Genomic DNA, 26,649 nt, shown 5'->3' with positions numbered 1-26,649 from the left:
ATTTGGGCTCTTTGTCAGTGGGAAGGCCTCTTGCTGTGGCCTCTGTCTTGATGGTATCTGAGCTGCACCCCCACGCACCAGCAGGGGGGGCCTGAGGCTAGTTTTCAGCTCTGTTGGTGAGGGCCTGGAGATCAGGATGGCTCCCCACTCAGTCAGACCCTCCTTTCCCAGGCCGATGCTTTTCCCAGTTTTGTGGGGATCCGTGCATCCAACCTGAGTGTCCAGCCTGCTTTTGAGCACCCAGGAAGGTGCTTGCTGGTGAATCTAAGCTTTGCCTGCTGTCCCCACCCTCTTCCCCACCACTCCAGCTTTGTCCTGTGGCCCTGCTGGACTCTAGTCTTGGGCCTGTGGCACCACTGATGAGGTAGAAGGGAGACCGTCAGCACAGGAAGCTGTTCGGTGGCCCTCAGCAGACCAGATGGCAGAAGTGTCTCTGGGGACAGCTGTCACACCTGTGAGCTCTCTGCTTGGTGCTAGTCTCTTGTCATGTTGGGATATAAAGTGTCCCCCCAAAGCTTGTGTGTTAGGAGGTGCAGAGTGTTCAGAGGTGAAATGACTGGATCATGAGAGCTGTCCCCTCGTCCGTGGACTAGTTTGATGGGTTAAGATTGAAGGAGTGCTGGGTGGGAAATGCAGGCAGATGGGGTATGACCGGAGGTTACCGGGACACGTACCCTGGGGACTGTATCTTGTCCCTGGCTCTGGCTCCTGTCTCTCCCTCTTTCCCTTTCCCAGCTGCCCTGAGCTGAGCAGCTTTCCTATGCCGTGCCCTCTGCCACCAAGTCATGGAGTCGGCCAACCATGGACTGAGACCTCTGAAACTCTGAGCCCAAATCGACTTTCCTCCTCTTCGTTGTTCTTGTCGATATGCTGGTCACGGTGATGAAAATCCAACTAACACAGCCATGGTAAGCTCTGTGGAGTCAAGAGCCTTGTCCTATCAGTGACCGGTTTGGGTCCCCAGCATGGTTCCAGGCACCTGGAAGGGCATCCATAGACCCTCGATGGCAACTGCAGTCTTAACAGTAGTCGTGTGAGGTGGATATGATCGGTCCCCTTATATGTTGGCACTTGAACTGTGGCATTTGGGGAGGGAAGGAAGAGGAAACTGATTCTAAGAAATGAACAAAAGACTTTGCATTTTGTCCTAGGGTACATCTAAGCAGATTATAATATTAAAACAGCATTTTAAAAGAATAGCTGTGCTTCTGTGTGCCAAGCTGTACCCTAGTCAACGCTAAATCCTCCCAGAGAAGGTAATGTGCTGATCTATGTTTTAAAAACCAGGAAAGTGAGGGTAAGAGAGGCTCCCAGTTGCTCAGCTCTTTGTGGCCAAGCTGTGCTGAGAGCCAAAGCTCAGATTGGAACCCTGCTCTGCCTGATTGCACAACCATGAGCTTCTCCTGCAGATTCCCTGCTCTGCTTATAGGAAGGGTGTCTCCCGAGCCCTGGAGCTGGCCCTGGGCCCGGGCCCTGAACCGAGCACTCTGTGAGCATGTGCATCCCAGTGCAGGCAGCAAAGGCTCTCCCAGAGCATGTGCTGTTGTGAAATTTATTCTGGTGCCAAAACGGGGGTTGAGTGAGACCTAAAGACCCAGTGCGCCAGCTCACACGCTCCACTGATAAGCCCGACTGTGAATGGCGACATATGCAGCCTGTAATGAATAAGAGAGAGATTTATTAGAGGATGTCATATTTGGTTAAGTACTTTATATGTAGGACGAGAGCTTCCCTTGTACATATTACATTTTCAATGGGTTTCCAACCATTTTCAATCCATTATTTTTAACTCCTTGCATTATATTGATGGTAAATTAATGACAACAATTACAAGTCAAAACCTCATATTGTCCAATTATAATTTAATTCATTTTAGCTGCTCTCTTTGAGTCTGGATAAAAAGCGGAAGCACTTTAGACAATGTTGTAATTTCCTCTAAAATCCTATCTTTGTGTTCCATGCTTCTCTGGTGGCTCAAGGACAGAATGGAGATTCAGCTATGGGTCTGGCTGCCTCCCAGGTGACACCCCTCAGGACAGCTGGTTGGCCTGGGCTCGGGTCCAGATTCCACACTTTGCTAGCCGTTGTGACCTTGGACAGGTACATAATCTTCCTGTGCCCGTTTCCTCCTCTGTAGAGTGGTGTTAGTGATAGAGTTCCTATTTCTGGGGGCCAGGCTGGAGATTAAATGAGTTAGCATAGCTGGTAATCCTAGAATTCACAGTGGGTCCCCCAGAGGTGTGGACTGCAGGAGAAGAAGGGCAGGTGGGCTGCTTTCATGACCCCATTCCAGTAATGTTTTCCTGGGGCACAGTGTGAAAACCCACCCCAAGACCTAGTCTGAGCTCAGCATAGAGAGTGCAGGCATTGATTAGTGATGTCTGCCACAGCCACAACTGTTGGGAGAGGGATGAGTGAGGACACAACCCTGTGAGGGCTGAGGTCATGCTTGCTGGATCCCCCTGTACTTGCAGCTCAGCATTTGAGCCCTGTGAAGCTATGTCACAGTGGCGGTGATGTCCTGGCAGTTGCCACGTCTGGGCCCAGTCCTGCCCTAGCCCCCTCCTCTGTCATATAGCCAACAAATTCCCCTGCTTTCTGCATCAGCCGGTTTGGCCTGGGTTTTCTGCTGTGGGGCCTAAAATGTTCTTAACTGGTCCCATCAGGAGGCATGTCCTCATGAGGGGCTTGGTCTAGACCATCTCCGTGGCTGGCAGCGTCAGGGCGGGACAGCCTGATGCAGGGCTCTGCTCTTGGAAACAAGGTCCCCAGACCAAAGTGTCGTATCTATTATGTCCTCAGCTCAGAGAAGTCCTATTGGTGGACAGGGCTGCGAAGGTCTTCCTGGTGGCTTGCTGGGGTATTGCCACCCGCCTTCCGACCCAGCTCTTGCCGAGGATGGGTTCTGACCTCATGGCGCATCCTCACATGGGCCCTGTCCTTGAGACTTCCCAGGAGTGAAACCTCCCTAAGGCCCACCGGGTCTCTTATCCATCCCTGTAGCTCTTGAACCTAGGATGGGGAGATGCCAGCCAGGCATTGTTGGGGAGCCCCTGGCCATAAGCAGAGAGCTCCGTGGTGGGGCCAAGGTGTCCTGTGCTTTCCTGAGCGGCACCCCCTTCTCCGCTCTCTGACTGGGACTTGCTGGGCGCCTGGTTGTGCTCACGGCTGGACTGAGTCATTTTCCTGCAAGTTGACACTAATGAGAACAGCCAGGCTGCTGGAGCGCTGTGTCCCAGGCTGGGCTCTTAATCTCCCTATTGTGCCTGGCTCAGCATGGTGGGGACACGGAACTCGCTGGCCCGGGGCCAGGGGACTGTCAGCAGGAAGACCAACAGGATGGAATTAAACCCCATGATTATTTTTTTCCTCTCTTCCTGTCCAGCGTGGCCGGCAGATGGAGGCGGCTCCCATTGTTTCCCTTTCTCTTTTATTTTGGCAGGAGGCTGCTTTTCCCACCAGACCCTCAGCCAAGACGGAGCAAGAGAAAAACAGACCCGCAGAGGAAGGAGGACGGGAGCCGAGGACACGGGAGAGAAAGGACCCGAAAGCAGGGACAAGGGGTCGGAGGGCTTCTGGGCCAGGCGGGGAGGAGGGTGCTTATTTATGGGGCACCTGCTCCCAGGGTTGATTGGACCACGACATCCACCAACTGCAAAGAAACATCTTGTGTTAGGGGCTGGGGCTGGGGCTCAGCGACAGAGCGCTCGTCTAGCACGTGTGAGGCCCTGGGTTCGATCCTCAGCACCACATAAAAATAAATAAATAAAATAAAGGAATTGTGTCCAGCTACAACTAAAAAAATATATTTAAAAAAAAGGAGCATCTTGTGCTAGTCTGCCTGGCCCCCGGGGAGGGCACCACTGTCAGGCTTCCCTGGAGGTGTGTTCGGCTCCCCCAACCTGCGGAGGTGACCTGTGACCGTGTACCTCAGCTTCCTTGAGGGTGATGTGTGCAGGAACAAAGCCAATACCTGTGCCGCTTGAATGCTGCTCTTGTAGTTTGGAAGCAGCATTTTCCAGGGCCTCGTCTGCATTGTGTGAGTTGCAGGCGAGGGAGTCAGTTTGCTTTGGGATCAATAGGTGTGGCCTCCACGGGCAGGGAACTCATGGTTTCCTTTTGAATTCCAGAGGACACAGGACAGCTCCATCTCTAAAGGCCCAGCCCAATGGAACATGGCAGCTGGGCAGGGGTTTTGCTTCTAGGCTGATTGTTTTTGCTCCAGGAATAATAAAGACCTTCTTGATGCGAAAAAGCTCAGTGTTAATCTTGCAGAAATACGGGGATCTGAATTGTGGTTCCAGCTGCCTTGGCTGCTTCCTCCGCTGGTCAATTCCTGGTCACCGTACGAAGTCCAGAAGGGCTACTCTTAAGGTCTGGACCAGGAATGTCCCCCAAAAAGCTCATGGGTGGAAAGCATGGTCCCCAGTGCAGCAAGATGCAGAGGTGGGGCTTTTTGGCAATGATTGCATCATGAGGGCTCTGACCTCATCAGTGGATTAATCCTTTAAGTGGATTAATTAATCCATTAAGCCATTGATAGCTGACTGGACTGCTGGGAGGTGGGCCCTAGTTGGAGGATGCAGGTCACTGGGGGTGTGCCCTGTAAGGGTCTATTTTTTCCCTAACCTCCCCCACACTTGCTGGCTGCCATGAGCCGAGACGCTCTCCTCTGCCATGATGTTTTCTGCAATGCAATTTGCTGTCCGTGGCCTGCGACCTCTGAAATGATGAGCCAAAATTAATCTTTCCTCCTCTAAGTCGTTCCTGTCACGTAAGTCGATCCCAGCAATGAAACCCTGACTAACACGGCCACCTCTGTGGAAGGCCTTCCTCCACTGCCCGGGGGAGCCCCGTCCTCTGTGTATCTGGCCTCCCACACCCCGTGCCTCCCGGAGAGGACAGTGCAGTGCTGAGCCACAGCACCTGTCCTGTATTTCTGTGTCCCTTTGGTCACTGGAAGTGTCCAGCAGAGATCTCTTAAGGACTACGGGTTCTGAACAAAATGGCTCTGTGTGGAAAGTCAGAGGTTAAGGACACATGGAAGTTAAAGAGAGAGCTCTGCAGGATGGTTTCTGCCCAAACCCGGCCTTAAACAATTGATGATGGATCCTGGATGACTCTGTCCCCTCCTGCTGACCTCACCAGGTGTTCATCAACTATGCAGGCATCCAGTGGTCTGCCTTTGGTGGCTTACAGTTGTCTCTAATGACATGTGCTCAAGACCATGTGGTGCACACAGGAGGAAGAGAAGTAAATGCTGCCCTCCACCCTGAGACCAATGCTCGGCCTCTCTATTTTAAAAACTTTTAATGAGGGCGTTATAGTTATCTATCATGTTAGGCTCATTTTGACATAATTTTCCAAGCATGGAATTTAATCTGCTCCAATTCAGTCCCCAGTATTTCCCCTTCCTCCTTGTTCTCTTTCCTGTAATCTACTCATATTTCTTCTGTTTATTTTTTGGGTTTTAAAACTAGTGCATTACAAATATACATTAAGGTGAAATTCACTGTGGTTTGGTCAGTTTGATTCCAAGGTTGTTCCTTTCAATCCCTCTTTTGATGGTCAAATGGACTTGGGGATCAGAGGCCAAGTGTTCACAGAGTGTCTTATCTGGCTGGCTCTGACCTGGTCACAGAGAAAGCATTCATGCACAGTCTGTGGCTTCCAGAACAAGGTAGCTGGAGAAAGGAGAGGCTCTGTTTGGAGAGCCCTGGAGCAGATCTCCTTCCATTTCTCCTGGAGAAATGCACCAGGAGAGGGCAAGTCAGGTGACAGGGAGCCTCTGGGAAGGCAGTCACACACACTGGGCACATACAAAGACATCCCAAGCTGGTCATGGGGGAGAGAGGGTGTTTTATCCATCTGGTGGGAAAGATGCAATTTTATATCCCTATGAAAGAGTCATTTCAAAGGATAGAATGGGAAAAGTATTCAGGAATGAAAAGTGAAAATTGTTCCTATCTGCATCCTGAAGTCCACAGGGCAGACTCCACTGATATTCAGTTTTCGGTTTTTCTCTTGGTGACCTCCATAAACCTGCATGAAATCCCTGGGTCTGTGGGAGCTTGGCCCCAGGACCTCCCCTGGAGTGCACTTTGCTCAGGCTCTTGTATAAAATTAGACAGTATTTGCACACGACCTTCCATGTACTTGAAATCATTTTTTAGATGACTAATCATCCCCACCATGTCAATAGCTGTTCAACTGTATTGTTTGTGGAAAAAACAAGGAGAAAATTCTGTGCACGTTCAGTACAGACACAATGCTTTTCCCTTGGGGATATTTTTGGTCAGCAGTTGACTTGATTTGAAGATGCAGAACCCATGGACACAGAGGGCTGACTACTCCACAACTAATTCTGGATCCACAAGTTCATATGGTGAATGCCAATGCCTCCCCTTCCCCTGCCACTTCACCTTGTATCTGTGGATTTGTATCACTCACGGTATCTTCTGAAATCACACACACACACACACACACACACACAGAGAGAGAGAGAGAGAGAGAGAGAGAGAGAGGGGTCTTTCAGGCTTTGACTATGGGTTGGTGGAAAAGCAGAACTAAGAGCATGAGTGATCATGCAATTGTGTGAATATTCTCCACTGTGGAATTGAGCAGTGTGATTAGGCCCAAGGGACACACATATGACTCTGTCATTAGGGTTGGCAAAAGTCAATGAGGAACAGGAAGTGAGGGTGGCAGGGTCAAGCCGATTCCAGGTTGTAAGGAGCTGTGCAGAGACCCAGGGACACATGTCTCACCACCGAGTCAAGGTTGTTAGTAGATATTCATTTTTCTCTCAATTTATGTGCATTATTTTTTCTGAAAGGTAGCAATTATTTTTTTTTCAGGTGGCCACTAAACATTAAGGTGGTTGGGTCTCACCAAACAGGATGTTCCTTTTGGTCTAGTAAAAAGTTACCAAGTCACTAAAATGACACGAATTTGGAAAGTCTGGGAACTCCCGGCATGACCTCTATACTAGAAACTCCTTCTGGCTCTGTATAGGGAATATCAGAGGGAGGTGGGCGGGCAGAAGCAGTAAGATGGGACAGGAGATCATTGAAGTAGGTCCCCTGAGCCACAATGGCGTCAGTGACCAGAGAGGGGACCCGAGAAGCGTGGGCAGAGAGACCACAGAGGCTGCTGCTGTTGGAGGGGAGCTTGGAGAGCCGGGTGGAGGTTGATGCCATCTGCTGAGGTGGCCTGAGAAGGAAAGGTGTGCAGGGCTCAACCCCTGGGGGGTGCTTGGCTGCAAGTAACAGAAAGCCCTGACTCCGCTTGGTTCAAACCATGATTTGGAGAAGAGGAAAGGGATGGGTGGGGAGAGAGGAGGGATGGTAAAGAGAGAAATGGTGACTCTATACATAAACAAACATACCACAATGGATCTCAACACCCATGTATCCATAATGCACTGGTTAGAAAACACATAGAAGAAAGATCAGTAGAGTAGGGTCCGTAGAGGAAAGGGACAGAGGAGGGGGCCATGGAGGGAAAGAATTGGGGACTGAATTGGAGAGAATTATACTCCATGCTTGTATGATTATGTATTTAAAAAACACAATTTATTCTTGCTTGATAAAGCTTGGCCCTGGAGGTGGTCATCAGCTCATGTGGCAATTTCCTTGTTGGGTGGATTCTCCCAGGATCCTCTGGGGTGTTGGTGTGGACGCAGGGAAAGCTGGCAGAGCCAGTTGGCTCTCCAGGGCGCTGAGGCCTGGATATGCAAGGTCATTCTTAAGGCTTTTTGACTAGCTGATGGTGCAGACAGATGCTTCAGGAACCACTCACAACAGTGGATTTCAGCCCTGGGTCCACACCAGAAGTTTTAAAATACACTGGTGCTGGTGTCTCATTACTAGTGATTCTGAATGGATGGTTCTGGGAGTGATTTGGGCACTGGGAATTTTAAAAGCTCCCCAAAGCTGGGGAATCACTGAACTGAGAGAGAACCACTCAGAACTCCTTGCTGCTGCAGGCAAGAGGCCGTGAAGATGGAGTGTTTCCAGTCCCTGGGTGCACACTCCTGCTGAGGGCTGCCGCCCGCGAAAGGCCGAGGCCTGCGTCTTGGTGCCGAGTGCCAGCTCATCGGTGGGCTCCGTTTTAGCTCTGGACTTGCATTTTGGAAATCCAGCCAGTCGAGCACAAAAACGTAAATCAGAATCTGTTCTTTCTTACAATAAAATGTTATTTTTTTCTCCTTAGCTAAAAGAAAAAAAAAACGGTTCTACATCACTTTTAGACTATACTGACTCAGATAATGGAATTTCGACTAAAGTCAAATTGCTTAATTAGACAATAATATCAGAGAAATTGACCATTATAACTGGTTACTGACTTTTCAGATGGCCTGTATTACCATTTATATTCTTTCTACTTGGGATTTTAAGCATGAAAATAATTTATTGAGAGATTGTTCTTAGAAGCTATTTTAAATAGCCTAATGGCTTTTTAATTTCCAAATCGTTTATATTCATCAGTCAGAGCTGAGAAAGGACACAGATTGAGTCCCATTGTGTGGTTGGTTCTTCCTCTTCCATTATTAATTGGTTATACTTGGAGATCAAGCTGTGGGAAGCAGGATTTCCCCTCATTTCTGATGTCAGAATTACACCATGGAGGAAATGAACTGGAAGCCATAAAAATGACATAAAAATGCTGTTTATTGAGTGAGTACTCTAAGCTGGGTCACTCATGGACCCCGCGTCTAACCCTCTCAACAGCCTTATAACTTTGGTATTATCATTTTCCCTGAGCAGACAGGGGTGTGTGGCTCAGGACATTGTCATCGTCATTGTGGCTGATGCACGTTGACAGGAGGCCATACATCACAGTTTATGCTGTGTTTCTGTGTAATTTTAAACAATGTTCCCTTTTCTTCTTTAAGTGACCCTAGGTAAGGCAATGGACTAAATGGTCACTTAGTAGACATTTTCCAGGTGCCACGCCCTGTGCCAAGCACTTCATATGCACTTCACATTTGAACTTGACAGCGGCCAGTGCTACTTTAATTTTCCTTCCTTTGGAGATGAGGAAATTGAGGCATTAAGAGTCAAGTTCAAGGTCAGTTATGTGTATAAAATCACAGAACTGATTAATGATAGAGCTGGGCTTGAGCCCGGGCAGCACCATCCCTGGTCCATTCTTTTTCTGCTACACTGAGCTGAATATCAATCAATGTTATGATTTCAAAAACCTGGACCAAGAAATTTCCACAAGATGAGTTATTGGGTGAAAATAGCCAAAACACTATTATAACTACAGGAACATTGAATTGTTTTGTTGTTGTGGGAACTTTGTTATCATGAATAAGCTGCAAGAAATCACATTTTTCAGTTGTTAGGTTTTGTAGAGGAAACACCAATTTTTATATTGAATTAGCAAGGAGAACTCTGCTTTGAAAGCCAAGGGGCACCTGAACAGGATGTGTGTAGACCTCTCAGCTTGTAATAGCTCAGTTAGAGAAACTTGTTGATTGTCAACAGCCGTGATTATTCCTGGGAACCCACACAGCCTTAATACAAACAGAGCACCCCAAGAAAGGAAGGCTGAGTCCCCTGGATGCTATGTACAGGCAACCACAACTGGTATGCTGTGTTCATCTTGGGATCCTCACTCTAAAGGAGCCATGGATGAGGTGGAATATGTTTGGGAGAGAGTGACCTGCTTGTGAAGGGGCTAAAAGCCATGTCCCCCTGGAAAGCTTGGGGATTTAGGGCTGTTAGGTTAGGGGAGGAGGAGAATCAGGGCAGGTGGAAACTCAGGAAGTGGAGGGACTTCCTTTGTGTGACCTTGGGGCTATAACTGATGAGGAGATGACAGATGGAGGGAACAGTATCATCTCCATCTCTGCAGATGGGCAGGATAGAGTCTGGATGTCTTCTGGGAAAGGGGTTTGGTGGATAACTGGCTGGATTGAACGACCCATGGTGGCTTGCCTCACCCCCAGATGGTGTAAACATTCATGCCATTAGCCATTGGCAGGAGTCTCCAGCCTTTCAGACTAGAGAAGATTGGTTCAGCCCCCATTTGTCTATTGTGACTGTACATAGTGATTGCTAAGATTTTTGCAAGCTTATAGATGCTTGCATCATTATGCTTTCCTTTGGATGTGACATCTTCTTTCATGCAATGGCTGGGCCACCTTTGGTCTCTCTTGCTCTCTGTTCTGTGTGTACCAGAATTAGCCCCAATCAATAGTTATGTTATTTAAACACACAGATGACCTGTTACTTGCAGAATGAGGCTTATTTTTGTTTCCTTTTTATTTTTATTGTTGCATTATTATTATACAAAATATTGGGATTCATTATGATGTATTTGCATATGCTGGTAACATAATTTGATTGAACAGGGTCTCACCATGTTGCCCAGGCTGCTCTTGAACTCCCGGGCTTCAGCCATCCTCCTGCCCCAGTCTCCCAAGTAGCTTGGACTGTGGTTGTGCTCCATTGCATCCAGCTCAGAAAGGGTTTATGTGTATGCGCTGGTCAAGGAAGGGCTGAGTGTGGTTTAGTGGGCTTTAGAAGTCTTTCTTATTTCTGCAGAACAACCTCAAATTGAGCATCAGGCATCTCATTCTTAAAATGTCCTCAATGACCCACTATGAGGGAACTTTCATAACCTTTGATCCTAGATCACTCACTTTCTTTTTGCTCTCTTCCCCTCCCCACCCAACTTACTTTTTCCGTGTTGATTTTGGGAGCAAATTTCTTATATAGGACACTTTAGCCAACTCCCTCATTGCTTTATTTTGTGCTGAGCTCCAGATTCTAGGACAGCAGCCTTTGAATGCTTTGACAGTGACCCACAGTGAGAAGATGCTGTGGCTCAGACACTCCTATGGGGCTTACTCTTAAACCTCAGAGGGACCGCATCTGTTTTCTATTCTGTATGGTGTCATGCTGTGCAGTGCTGTCCCCTCTCACACCATTCCATTTGTTTCTAAATTTTAGTCACGTTTCACTAAATTGATTACAACCATCCGACATATTAGAACTTGAAAATTTCAAGGCCCTGTTCCTGCCTTTCTAAAGTGATTTGCCACGTACTTTTCTCTCACCATGTTGCTTCTGTGAGTCCTGGACCACAAATGGTTCAAGGGCAAGGTCTTGCTTTTCAGTTCCCCACATCAACTAACTCAGTCCTAAGCACTTAGCTGGGCCAAAGAGATATTGAGGAGAGATGGTACTTATTGATCAATGGAATTATGGGGGCTCTCTGAACTACATTGAAAGCTGAAGGTGGCTGTCTCAGAGCAAGAAACGCTGGGATCAACTCCATCTGTAGCCACATTACAGGATGAGCAGATAAGCCCTTTGTAAATGGTAATGTATTCCTTAGACACCAGTTCATTCAGCCAGGTGCAGTGGTCCACACCTGAAATCCCAGTTGCTCAGGAAGCTGAGGCAGAAGGATTGCATGCTCAAGGCCAGCCTCAGAAATGTAGCAAGGCCCTCAGCAACCTAGAGAAACCCTGTCTCAAAAATAAAATGGGTTGGGGATGTGGCTTAGTGACTAAGTGCCCCTGGGTTCAATCCCTGGTGCCAAAAAACTGGGTCCCCAAAAAACCAAACCAAACCAAACCAAACATACAAACAAAACACACCAGGTCATTTAAAAACATTTGTTACAGAATTTGTGCCAGACTTTTTCCTGTAGTCTTTTCTGTAGAAGTTAGAAACACAAGGCATACTCCTGTCCTTGAGGAGCTCAGGAATTGACAAAGAATGAATTTATAATGCAGTAGATGTGTTTGTAAGGCAATGTGAAACTGGTGTTGTGCTAGAAGCATGAACAGGGTAAAATGGGGACCCAGTGGACGAGGTGTCAGGGAGCAGGTGCTATTTGGACTTGGTTCTGTAGGTGGACTAAGGACTAAAGGGAGGAGCAGAGCCGTGGGACCTGTAAGCAGTGTGTCTGGGGACGGGGATTAGTTCCACACAGCTGCAGTATGGCTCATGATGCACAGTGGTGGAGATGAGCGATGGGGTCCGATTGTCTGGGACTTTGAACTGGGACAGGAAGTCAGCAATAGTTGTAAGCAAAGGGATGTGGAGGATGGACCACAGGCAGAGAGGGGGTCTTGGGAACAGCAGCAGGGTGGGAGGTGAGAGAATTTCACCTTCTCATCTGCTCCAGCGAGGCAGTGACATTGGGGCGTGGCTGTCTTGTTTGCAGAGGGATCAGGTAGTTTCCGTGGTCACACTCAGGGCTGCACCCTTTAACCAGCGAGGCCTTGATCTGGAAGACTCCTCAGAGGTCTCAGCTAGGAGTAGAAGGTCCCTGCCTGGCCTCTGTCAATTCTCCCAAGAGGGAGGAGCAGGGAGAGGCCACGCGGCAAGGTGCTTTGGCTGAGATGGGGCAGACATCAGACTGCGGCTCAGTGTGGAAGGCGTGGCTGACGATACCCCTGCCTTGACCATCAGGGGACACTTACAACAGCCATCTGGACGTGGCCACACGCAGCTTGGTCGTGCCACGTGAGGGATTTGTGGGATCTCAGTGTGACATTGGAGAAACAGGAGGAATCATTAGTCCAATTGTCCTCAACATCCATCACTGGACATTTTTTTAGTTAGTCCACGGAAAGTGAGAAAAAATAACATTCATCAGACATGATACCACATGGTATTATAGGACGTGTTATACACGACATTACCATTAATACGGGCCACCCTTTCCCTCCCGTCCCCACCCTGGCTTTCCTGAGTGGGTCTCAGTCCACGCCAGGGTCTGCGGCTCAGGCTTCCTGCCCCTGATTTCCATAGCAGCAGAGGGAGCATCGGGGCCACACGATGCTGCATCCAAGCCCCTGCTGCGGCATGTCACCAGATTTGGTGGCACTGCCTTGGGATCTCTACTGTGATTCCTGCTGTAGGCACCAGGGTGAGGCTTGTTGAATCACCCCCGTGGTCCAAGGTGATGCAGGAAGTGGGGAGAGGATGGGATGTGACCCTTCACCCAGAGACTTCCCATGCTCTCGGCCCCATGCCGACCTGGGACTTTGCAACCTTAACACACGAGCCAATGGCATACCTCCTCCCCGGCAGGACAGATGCTGTCCCTCTTGAAATCGCCCTTGTTGGTCTGTTAACTGGGAGGGAGGGCAATGGGTGGAAGAGGGAGAGGGGGAGGGGAATGGGGGTGGGGGTGGAGAATGCCCTGGGTGACTGGGTCTCGTTGGGCTTTTCCTTGGGCAGACAAGGGAATTTTCTGGCACCGTTTCCATTAGGAGAGAAGTCTTTTCCTCACTGTCCCCCTCTCCCACAGCTGCCCTGTCCTTGCCACTGGCTCTCACAGGCCCAAACCTCACAGCGCCTCTCTCATGAAGTCCTACCTCAACGTCTGCACGGCCCACCTCAGGCACTGACTAGGGGCTCTGTCTCGGGAAGGAGAACTTAATCCTTCCTACCAGGGAAGGCCTCACTTTGATGAAACGATGGGGCCATGTTCTGCCACATTCTTCCCTCTCTACCTTTAGAGAAGAGGGGACCGACACCAGAAGCTATATGGCTGGTCAGTCCCTGGAGATTGACAGGAAGCTGGCTCACCATGTCTTTATGACTAATGTGAAGAAGCTTGAGTTACTTTGCGTCTCAAACTGCCCTTTCTTGGGTCACTTCTCCCTGGGAGTGGTGAAAAGTGTGGTGCTAACAGTAATCCTCGAATGGCCATTCTCTGCCACCACTCATGGGTGGGACCTTTGATGGCTCCTCAGGAGAATGGTGAGACCACGGAGGGCGTCTTTGTGCACACGAGTACCACGAGCCACCTGCCAATGTCCTTCCTCCTGCTTCTGCAGGCTTGGGAGAGAGGTGGCAGGTATGTGGCTGATGAGGACCCAAGGGTCCTCCTCTCTGGCTACTGCCTAGTGGTCAGTACATCCCATTGCAGTTTAGTGCTCACTCTCAACTCTTCTTGTTGGCACAACATGACCCCCAATAAATCAGGTCTTTTCCCTTGGAAACTTATTTGGAAAATGGATATGTGCAGATGTGATTTAATTAAGGACCTTGGGTGAGACTGTAGTGGATTATCAAGTGGACTCAAGTGTAGATACACGTAACCTCAGAAGAGGGAGGTGAAGGGAAATTTGGCACTCAGAGAAGGCTCTATGAAGAAGGGGCAGTGGAGTCCAAGGAGGCTGGCCTCAAATCCTGGCATGACGCTACTTTTAGCTGAAAAGTGCCATCAGCCAACGCGAGCCAGAGGAGGGGAGGAGGAATATCGATTTTGGACTTCCGGCCTCCAGCACTGTAGGAGAATATGTTTCTTCTATTTGAAACCATCCAGTTTATGTTGATGTGTCACAGTGGGCTTTGGAAACAAATGTCTTAAGAACTCTCTGCCCTGGGGATGCCAAGACCAAAGTCCAGGCTCAGGCTTTAGATGCCTGAGCTAGGGTCTTTCCCAGGCAGCATCCACGGCTCCTGGTTGTCTTGAAGACAGAGGACTCGGATCCTTTGGCTACCAGATTACTAGTAGATTTGACGATCTACAGACCAGGGTAAATATCACGGAAGACAGAGCAGGGCGTGCGGTGAGCATTCTGACCAGGGATGGTGAGAGGAAGAGATGCCCTGCTCCAGCAGGCAACAGCCCGCACCCTCCTGACACCCCCAGCCAAGTAAGGGAGTCCCCCTGATCAGGAGGAGGAGCCGCGTGCCTGCCTTGTAGCACAACCTCACCCAGCAGGTCTGCCCAGGAAGGCTCTCAGTCTCCGGTGTGCCGGATCCTGACACCCAGCCTGACAGTGGCTCAGTTGTGTCCTCCCCCAGGGCCAGCAGCTATCATCAGCAAGGACCCAGCACTATGCAGAACTTGGAGGCCAAATCAGGGAGAGGTGCAGTAGCTTTGGTGATGTGGGTGGAGACGAATGTGCCTTGGTCAGGGAGAAGGGGTCCTTCCTGACTCCAGGTTGGGCTGGCCAGTGTCTATTGGCCTTTCAACTGCAACTCCCTCCCCGCTTAGGACAGAGGCAAGAGCCAGCAGGGCCCTGCGTGGAGGCCCATCAGAGTGACAGACGTCCGGCTCTGCTCAGAAGATCTCCCCACCTCTGAGCCGATCAGTGCCCTGGAGTCGGCTTCTGCAGTCCTCTCCCAGGTGGCTTCTCCTAAGAGCCCTCCACGCGTCGTCCTTGAATGTCCTGGGCTGTGGCTCAAGCTGGGATCCTTCTTTGGCATCTTAGAGATGATTTGAAGTTCTGGCTCTACAAATGGCTGCCACTCCGGTAGTCAACCTGATGCTCAGACCACATTCCAGTTTTACCCATTGTGCCAATCCCATTTTTGAAGCCAGAACCCTGCCTGCACCAACAGGCTGGGTCCTTTAAGTCTCCTTCCGCTCCGGATGGCTCTTTCCAGTCTTTCTGGGACTCCCATGTAAGTTGACACTTTGACCCCATCCCATCCTCAGACTTTGGTTGTGGTGAGAAAATCTGAAACCTTCTCCTCGTGAGCGACAGGGGGAAGCCCTGCTCTGGGAGTCGGGTGCTGGCTTTGGTCACTGGGAATCCAGCAACTTCTTTTGCTCCGTCGGTGGCTCCCTTGTCATGCTGTCCCTACGGATGGCATTTATTCCCAGTGAGATCCCAAGGGTCTCCAGGGCCTGTCTGGAGACCCTGCATCTCCTGGCCTGTCCAGCACAGAGGAGCTGCCAAGGACAAGTCATTAGGGAACGTGGCGTCCGCGTCCCTGTAGTGTCCAGGGACAGTGCATCCTTCCTCGGAGGCTGCTCCCTCTTTTCACATCACAGACACTGGCAGCTGCCTCGGCTTCCTCCTCCTCAATATCATGAAATTTTGGCTCATCGTAGGAGCGTGTGGGCCCTTCTGACCTTTCGATGTTCCATCTGCCGGACTCTCCTTGTTTCTTGTCCTCCCTCATCCGGCATCATCTCTATACTCTGTAGATAGGCCACGCAGGTTTCCAAGATAACGGGCAGATGTGCACGACAAACAGATGAATCCTAACGTATGATATTCTGCACATCAGCTTCTGTATCTGTAAAATTGATCCATTTTGGGTTTTTCCTCTCAAGATGGCCAGTGCTGGCACTTGCCCAGCACACGTCCAGAGGGTGGTCCTGTGCCACTCGACGGCCACAGTGTGGGCCTTCAGCCTCACTTGCCCGATACTCGATACAGCTGGGGAGTCAGTTAGTTGTTCCCCAGCTGAGGCAGGATTGTGATCAAGTGGCCGTCACGAGGGGACTGCAGTATCCCACTGCGTCTTTCCCTTATGGGCATCTGCTCTCAGGGAACCTGCCACCAAGCTGCTCTGCCTGGGGCTCTCGTTTTGTGAGTCTTGTGGGAGGCCAGAGTTTACTCTATGCCCAGTAAGGAGCGGGCGGAGGTGATGGACAGACCACACTGTCTATCAGGTCTGTCTGTCAAACAAGACTGTCACCCAAGCACAGCCATCATTTTCTTCCACAGAATTCCAAATGCCACACATTCTGCTACCCAGGGCCTCCTCTCCAGTGACAGAGATGCAGGGTGCCATCACCATGAACTTGGGATGTCTGCCTTGCTTCTCTCTCACCCTTGAAAGTGTCCGGAGGCAGCTGTCATGGCCAACTCAGAGGCCAGGCCCCGGATGAGCTAAGGTGGATACATCAAAGCTTCATGCTGCGTCCACCTGTGGACTAGGAGTGCCAGGCCAGCTGTCCCCGACCTGCCAACAACACAAGACAGACAGCTGGACATAGCCAGGCAACCAGACCCAGACAGGGGTGGGAGCAGGGTAGTGAGGTAGGGTGTACTAGCTTCTGGTGGCTGCGGTAACAAATCACCCCAACCTGCGTGGTTTAAACAGCAGGTACTTACGCCCTCACAGTTCTGGAGGCTAGGAGTCTGGAGTTGAGGTATCCGTAGGGCCATGCTCCCTCTGGGGTCCTGGAGAGAAGCTGTCCTTGCCTCTCCCAGCTCATGTGGCTCCAGGCAGTCCTGGACATGTGGCCACATCCCTCCATTGACCACCATCTCTGTGCTTGTGGTCACACTGTCTCCCATTCTGCGTTAGTCCCCCAGCCTCTTTGCTTCTTTCTTTTACATGGAGAGATGTTCAGGAAAAGGCATTTAGTGTCTGCATAACCCAGGACGAGGCGCTTTTCAGGTCCTGAACTTAATTAGGTTGTTTTCCACATAAGGTACTATTCACAGTTCTAGGGATCAGGACATGGCTTTATTTTTTTTCGGGGGGGGGGGGCGCACCATGCAGCCCCTATGGAAAGGGAGTCTCAAATCTTGTTGACCAAAGACAATCATGAAGGTAAGAGGATAATGGGGACGAGCATCACTGGTTTAACATGGTCGTATTTCAAGGGTTCCTTTCAGGAAGTGCCTTCGACTCTCCAATATAAATTAATGTTCAGGAAATAAGCAATTGCATTAGATTTGGTAAGGATAGTAGGTGGTGGAAAAACAGTAGAAGCATTCCCCGTGACTTATTGAAGATTCTGACATCCCTAACCATCGTTAAAATCATGCAGTCCGAAATTATAAAGCTCACTATTTTGACCAGTATTTACTGCGTGTGTCTAGCAGTACCACCAGTCACATGATTAAACAATTCTGTTTGTTCTGGACTCATTCAGAGTGGGAATCGGTGTCAGGCTTGCTCTTTGACCACAGCTTGGACTTTTTCTTAGGTATGCCGTAGCCAGCACGGCTTGTCCACCCCCGGGCTGCAGGAGAGCTTGCTTGCTTGCTTTTGTGCAAACCTCACCTCCCAAGTCATCCTGGCTGCTTCTCTCAAAAGAACATTTGGTCATAGGTCCATGACTTGTCCAGTCAGATGGCTTGTATTGAAGTGTTCAGTTTGTCGAAAAATCATGCTTTGTTTTTGCTTCAAACTTTCAGACTTTTTAAAACAGGAAAAGCATGTGTAATTGGTATTTAGTTTCTTAAAAGTACTTGTTGACTGCATTTATTTCATATATGTATACACACATATAACTGTAAATATACATATGTGTGTGTATAGAAACATTTCATATATATATATANATATATATATATATATATATATATATATAGTTTTTTATTTTTTTATTTTTAAGTAGAAGATTCTCAAACTGTGCCAGGGAAGTGGCCAGAGTGGGCAGTATCATCCCACCTTACTGGTGGGAACCTGGTGCTCTAGAAGCTCACGGGCTGGCCCCCACAGGTCAGCAATGGCCTTTAGTGGCTGAGGTGGGCCTGGGATTTGGCCTTCTTGACCTCAATCTCATGTGAGATTCTGAGGGTTTGGGGACACCTCTGAGAGCTCACTCTTAGCTCTTTGCAGGGCTGGACAAAGAGCAGAGAGATCTTCCTGAGCATCCATTGAGAGAGAGAGAGAGAGAGAGAGAGAGAGAGAGAGAGAGAGAGAGAGATTTCCTCTCTGGTCCCAGGACTGACAGGCTCTTTCCTCTCTTGACTCATGTTAATTGATAACATCTGCCCGGCTCCTGCTTCCTGGTACCCTTGGCCTCGGTGTGCGTGCAATGGGGGACATGTGAATAGGTGGATGGAGTGCCCTCTGGGGGACTGGGGAACAGCTCACCCTCTCTCAGGCCAGCTTCACCCTGCTCTGGTCGATGTGGCTGAATTATTAGCTCCGTGCTGACTTGTAAGTGGAAATCCATATCTCGCCCGATTCTGCCTGGGCCACCCTGGTCTTCCCACCTTGTGAATATTGATTGCGTTTAAACAGGCTCTGTGCCCCAGGCCTGGTCACGGCAGCAATTAGAGGCTGGCTCTCCCACGGCTTGTGCAGGGCCACGTGTGGTTGTGAACACGGGCCTGGCTCCAACGGGCAGCCCTTTCTGGAAAGGAAAGATGCTTCCTCCTGAATAATTTATGGGAAACCCATTTCTAACACAGAAACAAGACCTGAGTGAGCTCACCCAGATGAAAAAGCAATTCATCAGAACATCTTAACTTGTCATCCCTGATCCCATTCTGTCTCCTCTCACAGGCCCATTTTTGCTTAATGAAATAAATCACTTTTTTTTGGTTTGTTTGTGGGGAGCTGGGGTGGAGAGGTTTTCTCAGGTGACGCTCCAAGTTCCCAGCAGAAATGTGGAGGCTTTGATTCAGTTGGATGAAATCAATGGCTGAGCAGACATTTGGTGGGCATAGGAGGGCTTCTCTGGCTTGGCTTCTTGTACTTATTCTAAGCTTGTGAACTTTAAAAAGCAAAAATAAAAAAAAAACCCAAAATTTAAAATCAGCAGAGGGCTGGTGTGTGGCTCAGTGGCAGACAGCTTGCCTAGCGTGTGCGAGGGCCTGGGTTCGATACCCAGTACGGCCCTGACCCCAAAAAGCCAAATGTGTTTTTAAAACTTTCCTTTTGGCTATTTTAAAATTCAGAAATATTAAATATTAAAGATTAAGAAAACATAGAGGATAATTTAACAAAGAATGATTCACCCACAACCCATTATCAACAGATCTCACCATAATTTTTTTTTTTTTTTAGATATTAAAACCAGGACAAAAAAAATGTAGATCTGAAGGGCGAGGGTATCAGCATCCCTCCCTGATACCACTGCCCTCCTGGAGCAGGGGTGAGTCCCTTAGAGAATGTCCTCTCACTTCCTGCCCCTCCACAGTCAGGATTCTGTGTCTGCAGATTCTGTACCAGCAGATTCGACCAATCTCGGACCGAAGAATATTGGAAAAAATCATGTCTGTACCGAACATGGGCAGATTTTTTTCTTCTTCTTGTTTTTTTGTCTAACTAATGCAACGTTGCGACTTTTTACATCACAGGGACATTGTATCAGGTGTGATAAGCAGTCTCGAGGTGATTCGAAGTATACCCATTTCTCAGAAGGAGACCCACTGGGAGAGCAGGGTCTGATGACTCTAACCACCAAGGAACTGGACACTTCATAGACCTCCAAGGTGACATTCTCTCCCTGAAAGCAAGCTCTGTGGGAAGCCAGACACTCGTGGTGATGTCTCCAACGGAGCGTAGACTCTGAGCAAAGAGTTTTTAAATTAAGTGATCTTGAGAGTTCAAGGGTCACAGAGTCTCACAGGTTGCTGAGCCCATGTCCGTCACGGGGCTCCTTGGCCAGTGGGACCATCATTCAAAAAGCTCATTGGACTCGGCCTCCCGTGCGGCGGATGGAGCTCGGGTATCATGGCTCCTGTGGGTCCTGCATCGAGGCAGGGGTGTCGCAGGGCCTGGCCCTTATCTTCAGGACACCAGGCCTGTCTCTTAGGCCCCTGGAGCGTGGTTCTCCTGAAGAGAGCCTGGTGGTCCTCTCCGCCCATTGTCCACTGTGCGTGTGGGCAGGGCTGGTCAGTGGTCAGGCTTTGAGGATTGAGACCACCTGCATACACACAGCTCGACTGTGGACGGAGAGCGGAGACCACCTGTGTGTCAATATGACTTTATTAAATTGGTCCAGGAAAATCTTTGCTCAGAAAGATAAGACTGCAAACTGCAAATATCTTCACTGCTCAGATCAGAACGTTTCTAAAAGCCAATTTATTCTGGCTCTCGTTTGCTCCTCTGGGAAAACAGCTCAGTGATCAAACAACCCAATGCTCACCCAGACTGGGTGCGTGGCCCCCACACTATTATAGCATGAATCTAGCCCAGGCCATTCAGAGGGCCACACGGAAGACCTGTTGCCAGAGCCCAGACCCCCAAATTTTATACAGTCAGCCCCTGGAATCTCTTGGTTTCACATCTGCAGATTCAGCCAACCTCAGCACAAAAATAAAATCTTCAGTGGCTGTATCTGCACTCAGACTGGGCAGACCTTTATGTTGTCATTCCTCAAACATTATAAAGGTGACTTAAAGGAGGATGCACATAGGTTACATGCAAATACTATGGCGTTTCCCACAAGGGACTTGAGCATGTTTGGATTTTAGTATCCACCAGGGGTCCTGGAACCAAAGCCCATGGAAACTGAGGACAATTGTGTCTGTCTGGGACGTCCCTCGGTTATGCTTCTGGGATGAGCTCCTGCACTGTGATGTCATTTGTCATATTGCTCTCACCAGAGTTGAGCCAATGCGAGTGCCGAGTCCTTGAACCTTTTGACCTGTTTGCTCAATAAATCTATTTCTTTTAAGCCATAACCTACCTCAGGTGTTTCATTATAGTAACTGTAAATGAATGATCAGGGGCATATTGGACACCCTAGGGGGAGGGACTGGGGGTTGCAGCCTCTGCAGCTCTTCACACTTAGCATTAGTGACTCAGATTTCGAGAGCTGAACTGATGTGGCAGGGTGGTGATTGTCCTGTGAGGGCCTGAAGGTCAGACCAGTCCTTGGATGCTGTTGAGCTCCTTCAGAGGGAATTGATGGCCCCACCTTCAATCATCCTGGGAAGAGATTGGCAGCTCTGGGATGGAAATGCAGAGTTAGAAGACAGACCTGATATCTAAAGGAGAAAGGGTCTTCTTTCATCTAGGGCCAGAAGTAAGCTTGGCCTGACCTCCAGGACATTGAGAGGACTCTGCGCACATTCCACAAATGGGGTGGAGTGTCCCGGTCAGATGTCAGGTAGCAAGCTAGGGACAAGTCAGGGTGGGTCTGGACACTCGCGGTACCTGCTGCTCTCCTTCTGCGTCATCCTGAGTGTCATGAAGCCGAGCCTCAGCTTTACTGTAGCGAGTTCTGCAAGAGCCTCTTCCACATGTGGGAGAAAGTGGCACAGTGGAGGAGGCAGTGTCTCCTGAGGCCACAGCCCCGATGGCAGCCACAGCACTGGTGCAGTCTGCTGTGCCCTGAAACCTTGTAGGAGCTTTGGCAGCTGCAGTGTGGGGGCTCACATGCCCACAGAGGGGTGGCCCCAGGAGGGTAAGAAAGTACATGTGGGGGCTCGAGTAAGGTCCCCAAGCATGTGGTTAAAAGCCCTGTCCCTGTCTGTGTCCCCAATTGCTCCACCCCACTCTTCCTGCTACGCCACAGCTGGACGGATGGCCAGTGGTGAACCTGAAGGTGTTGGTCATCCCTTCTATAGATCTCCTGCATTGGGTGGACTCTTCCTCCTTGGTGGCACCAGGGACCAGGGAAGCTTTCTAGACTATTTTTGCTTTTTGGTATCAAGCCTGGCCATGTCAGAAAAGCCATTGTGGCGGACACCACGGACTGAGTACCAGAGCTCCCTTCATGTCCCCCGCTTCCTGATCCCTGATTGTTTAAGGTGGCATTTTCCTTGGTTGAAACCCAGTAGCCCAGCCTTGCTGTCTGGCCAGTGAGACAGGGTGTGGGGCCTGCTGCTGGGGGTGTCCGTCCTTCTCTTCCCATGATTCTTCTTGCCTTCAAGTGACGGTGTTGGAATTCAGATCAGCATGTTCGCTGTTCTCAGGGGGATCCACTTATTCAACAAATATCCCCTGGGTGCCCAGGAAGCGCCAAGCACCAGACCCCATCTCCACATGCAGCCCTTCTGAGGTGCCAGGAGCCGTGATGGAGTAAGTACCAGGGGCTTTGACAAAATGGAGGGGACAGTGGCTGCATCTGCCTGGGTCATTGGTTTTGAAGGCTCAGGTCTCCTGCGGACCCTTGGACGCTGTTTGTAATAGGCCACGATGGCTGTCCTGCCTCCTTCTTCATTGCACCGAGGAGCTGCTTGTCAGAGGGGCCCGTTCCGGCAAGGTCTCTGCTGGCCTTGTCTACGCGCCCAGCTAGAGAAAGGCTCTCCTTGCTCTCCTCCTCCCCTTCCTAAAGGCTCATGGTCTTATCAGCCTGTGACCGTCAGGGTCCTGTCCAGTGTGTCCCGTAGTCTGACCGCCCTGCACTTTCACCTTTGCAGGACTGATTCTTGCACTTTATTTAATTCCTTCAACCCTAAGTTCCTACGCCCTCCTGACCCTCTGTGTGATACCCCTAGCTACAGCATCTCACGATTTCCACTCTTTCCACTTGGTCAGCTACGTGTACCTTCCATGAGGTCAGTCCCTGTGGAAGGTTTTAGTAATCATGCCCTTGGAGAGGACCTGAGTCCACTGTGGAGTCAGGCAAAACTTCTGGACGCGTGTCTGAGGTCACAGATCCGTATTGTCATTTGGACAAAGATGGAGACACAGAAGTTGAATGATGCAGATGGATCAGGGTCACCTATCCTGGGTTGGGCGCTGGGTTGAGCAGTCACACCAGGGCCAACTTGGATCTGAGGGCAAATCTGTTTCTGTGAATAGTCTGACTGGAGCGTGGCTGCGCCCACCCACGTACCCGTGCTCTGCGGCTGCTTCTACTGCCAGTGTAGCAGCACAAGTTGTCGAGAGCGGATGGTGCATAAAGCCTAGAATATGGTCAGTTCAGCCTTTTGTAGAGAAATCTGTTGATGCCTGGGTTATAGGACTGAACTTCTCGGACCCCACTCACGGCCCCATGGAGTGACAACGTCAGGATATCCACTCTACAGAGAAGGATCAGAGGTTCAGAGATGCATGTGGTCACCCCAGGTCACGTAGCCAGGCTGTGTGACTGGAGCGTTTCCACTGGTGACCTGCAGACAGGACCAGGCACCAGCCTGGGGTTAGGGAAGGTGCCAGGAGTCAGAGGCCTTAGCCGTGGACTCTCTGTCAGGTCTTGGGCCTGGGGTTGCTGGGTAGCGTGACTCTGCTGCCCTCGTCCACACAGGTGGACCTCTACTGTGGTTGGCCTAGGCCTGCCCTTGCCTGCGGGCATGGTTGATGCTCAGTCCAGAACGCATCTACAGATCAAATGACAGCTCCTGTTTGTCTTGGCCAGTGCCCTTCCTGACTGGCCACCAATAATTTCGGGGAGGAAGGGCAAATCCAGGGATGTGTTCTCATTTCCAAGAGATTTCTTAAGACAGGGAAGGGTCAGGCTGGAGGGATCTTCTGAGGTGGTGGGAGCCTCCAGCAGGTCCCCCGAGGTTTCCTTTCTGCACTGGACCCTGGGCTTCTTTTGCAATGATCACCCTTGGGCAAGTCTGAGGCCAGGCTTCTGTCCTGGCCATGCAGGAGAAATGCATGCTACTCCTTGGGCGGAACCTCTGACCCTGGGGTATCACTGGTGAGGACCAGTGGCCACCCCAGTGCACTGGCCACTGGAGAGACCCAGTGAATGAACGAAAGGCCAAGATGCACCAATGACTCTGGATACACCACCCTCCTGGGGGTGAGGGCTGCTGTGGATGCCCTGAGCACCCAGGGCCCAGCCAGGCCGTGACCTCTCCATCACCCCCAGCCCCCTGTGTCCTCCTGAAGCACTGCCCACCACTCCTCCATCCTGCGGAGCCATGTGAGCTGAGTGTATGTGTCCCCAAGGTTCCCGTGTGCTCTTCTCACCCGCTCTGGAAAGCGCCAGTCTTGCCTATGTGGGGGACGTGACCACATATGTGGCTGTCACCCCGAGGTGCTTTCTTATTCTTTTAATTTTTTGAGTGTATTTTTTTTTTAAAAAAAGCTAGAATCTTAGACTTTTCACATGGTATAAAGTTAAATAGGTGCTGTCTCCTTGGATGGGCAGTGGAGGTACCCAGCGTTTATGGGAATCGCACAAACAAGGACATGCTTTGATGAGACATGCTTATTTATTCCAAAACTGGTATTCAGATGGAAACATAAACGTGGTTGTTTTTGGTCTCCTGAAATCTGTTATGACTCTTGGGTGTTTTATCTAAGAATCAAGAGAATGTATTTACCAAGAAAGATGTGATAGAGTCAATAAAATTATTTAAAATTGGGATTTGTTTTTTTTCTCTTACTGATGAGAATTAGTTAACTTCTGTGGAATAAAGTGTACTACCTCAGGTGGGCTGGTCAGAGGTCCTTCAACTCTGAAAGACAAGACAAGAACAACGTAGAGGTAGGAAAGTCTGTTGTGGCTCATGGTTTCAGAGGTCTCAGTCCATGGTCAGCCGACTTCATAGCTCTGGGCCCAGGTGAGGCAGAGCATCATGGCAGAGAGAAGCAGCTCAGGACACGGCACAAAGTCACGCTGCCAGTGACCTCCTCCTCCAGCCACACCCTGCCTGCCTGCAGTCACCACCAGCTAATCCCTATCAGTGGATTAATTCACTGATTGGACCAAGGCTCTCAAAACCCAATCATTTTGCTTCTGAACTTTCTTGCAGTGTCTCACACATGAGCTTTTGGGGGACACCTCACATCTAAAGCATAACAATCAGGTATAGTTGGTTCTAATGTAAATTTCTTCAGGGTGGTGTGGTAGATTTTGCAATCGCAAAAATTGCTGCAAGTTCTTCCCATCCTTGCATCCACTGCTCCCTTGAAGACTCTGTGATTCTCTTTTTGATCAATGGGATATTGGCAAAGGAAAAGAAAACAGAAGCTAGAACAATGTTTTACACCTGGATTTGCCCTCTCTTGGAAAACTGGGACCATCACCTGTAAAGAAGCCCTGGATGAACCATTGAATGTTGAGAGATGGCACATAGTGCTCTTGCTGTGTCACCCTAGCAGATAGCCAGACAGCTGTCAGACATGCTAGTGAGACCATCATTGGCAAATTGAACTCAGAGGCATAAATGAGCTCATGCAAGATTAGCAGAAGAGGAGACTCTTAATGTCTCCTGGAAACTTAGAGGTAATGTAGCAGGTAGAGCAGCCACATTGTGTCCATGAGGCAAGAAGTACTCAGTAAGGGAAAACTGAGAAGAAATAGAAGCAGAAACCGGGTCTCTGATGGCCATGGATTTATAGCACCAGTCCTGGAAAGCTTACCTCTGGATTTCTTCTTTCATGAAAAAAGAAAATTTTATTTTGTTCAGCTGGTGTAGGTTGGGTCTCTGTTTATAGCCAGCCAATATTATTTCTAACTGAAAAATTGGTTGATTAAAAATACAATTTTCCCTGAAGTACTTTATGCTCTTCCTTACCTCCCCCCCCCATTAATCTGGACAAGGAAAAGGAGATTGGGGGCCTTGGGGACTTACAAAAGACAGAGAGGCTTTCTGAGTTGATCAATAAAATCAAAGCAGCTTTCAGGGTTGAGCAGAAATCCAATCATGAGAAAGTGAGTTCCTTTACACTGGTAACCAAAACAAAAACCCAGAATCTGCTAATGCAGATCAGATGCAGAAGCAGAAGCAGGGCCCAGAAAAAGTCAGTGAGAAACACCTGGAAGAGGTATTCTACTAATCAAGGTGTCTTGGTTTGATTTCTATTGCTGTAACAAAGTACCTGAGGCCAAGTGATTTGTAGACAATAAAAGTTTATTTGGTGTATGGTTACAGAGGCAGAGGTGTCCAAGAACATGGTGGAGCCACCTGCTCTGGTGAGGGCCTTCTTGCTCCATCATAACATGGCTGAGGGCATCACATGGAGAGACAGAGTTTGGTCTCTCTCCTCTCCTTCTAAAGCCACTAATGTCACCCTGGGAGAACCCACCCTCTTGATTTCATCGAATCCCAACTACTTCTCAAAGTCCTCACCTCCCAACACCATTAAGTTGACTCTGGGGATTAGTAGCCAACACCTTCATGGGGGGGGGGGCAACTTCAAACCACAGCTCAAGGTGACAGGGCTTTTGAGTGACGAGATAGTAAATGGAGACCTACAGACTGAGGCGGCCGGGGGTCTGCCGGCGGCCTGGGGGTCTGCCGGTGGCCTGGGGGTCCCCCAGCTGGGGAGCTCCTGGCCTGTCCAAGTGGCGCTTGGTTTTCTTGGGACATTTACTGGGAAGACACTG

This window comes from Marmota marmota, unplaced genomic scaffold, assembly GCF_001458135.2.
Source record: "Marmota marmota marmota unplaced genomic scaffold, marMar, whole genome shotgun sequence".
NCBI classification, from domain to species: domain Eukaryota; kingdom Metazoa; phylum Chordata; class Mammalia; order Rodentia; family Sciuridae; genus Marmota; species Marmota marmota.
This window is presented reverse-complemented; position numbering follows the sequence as displayed.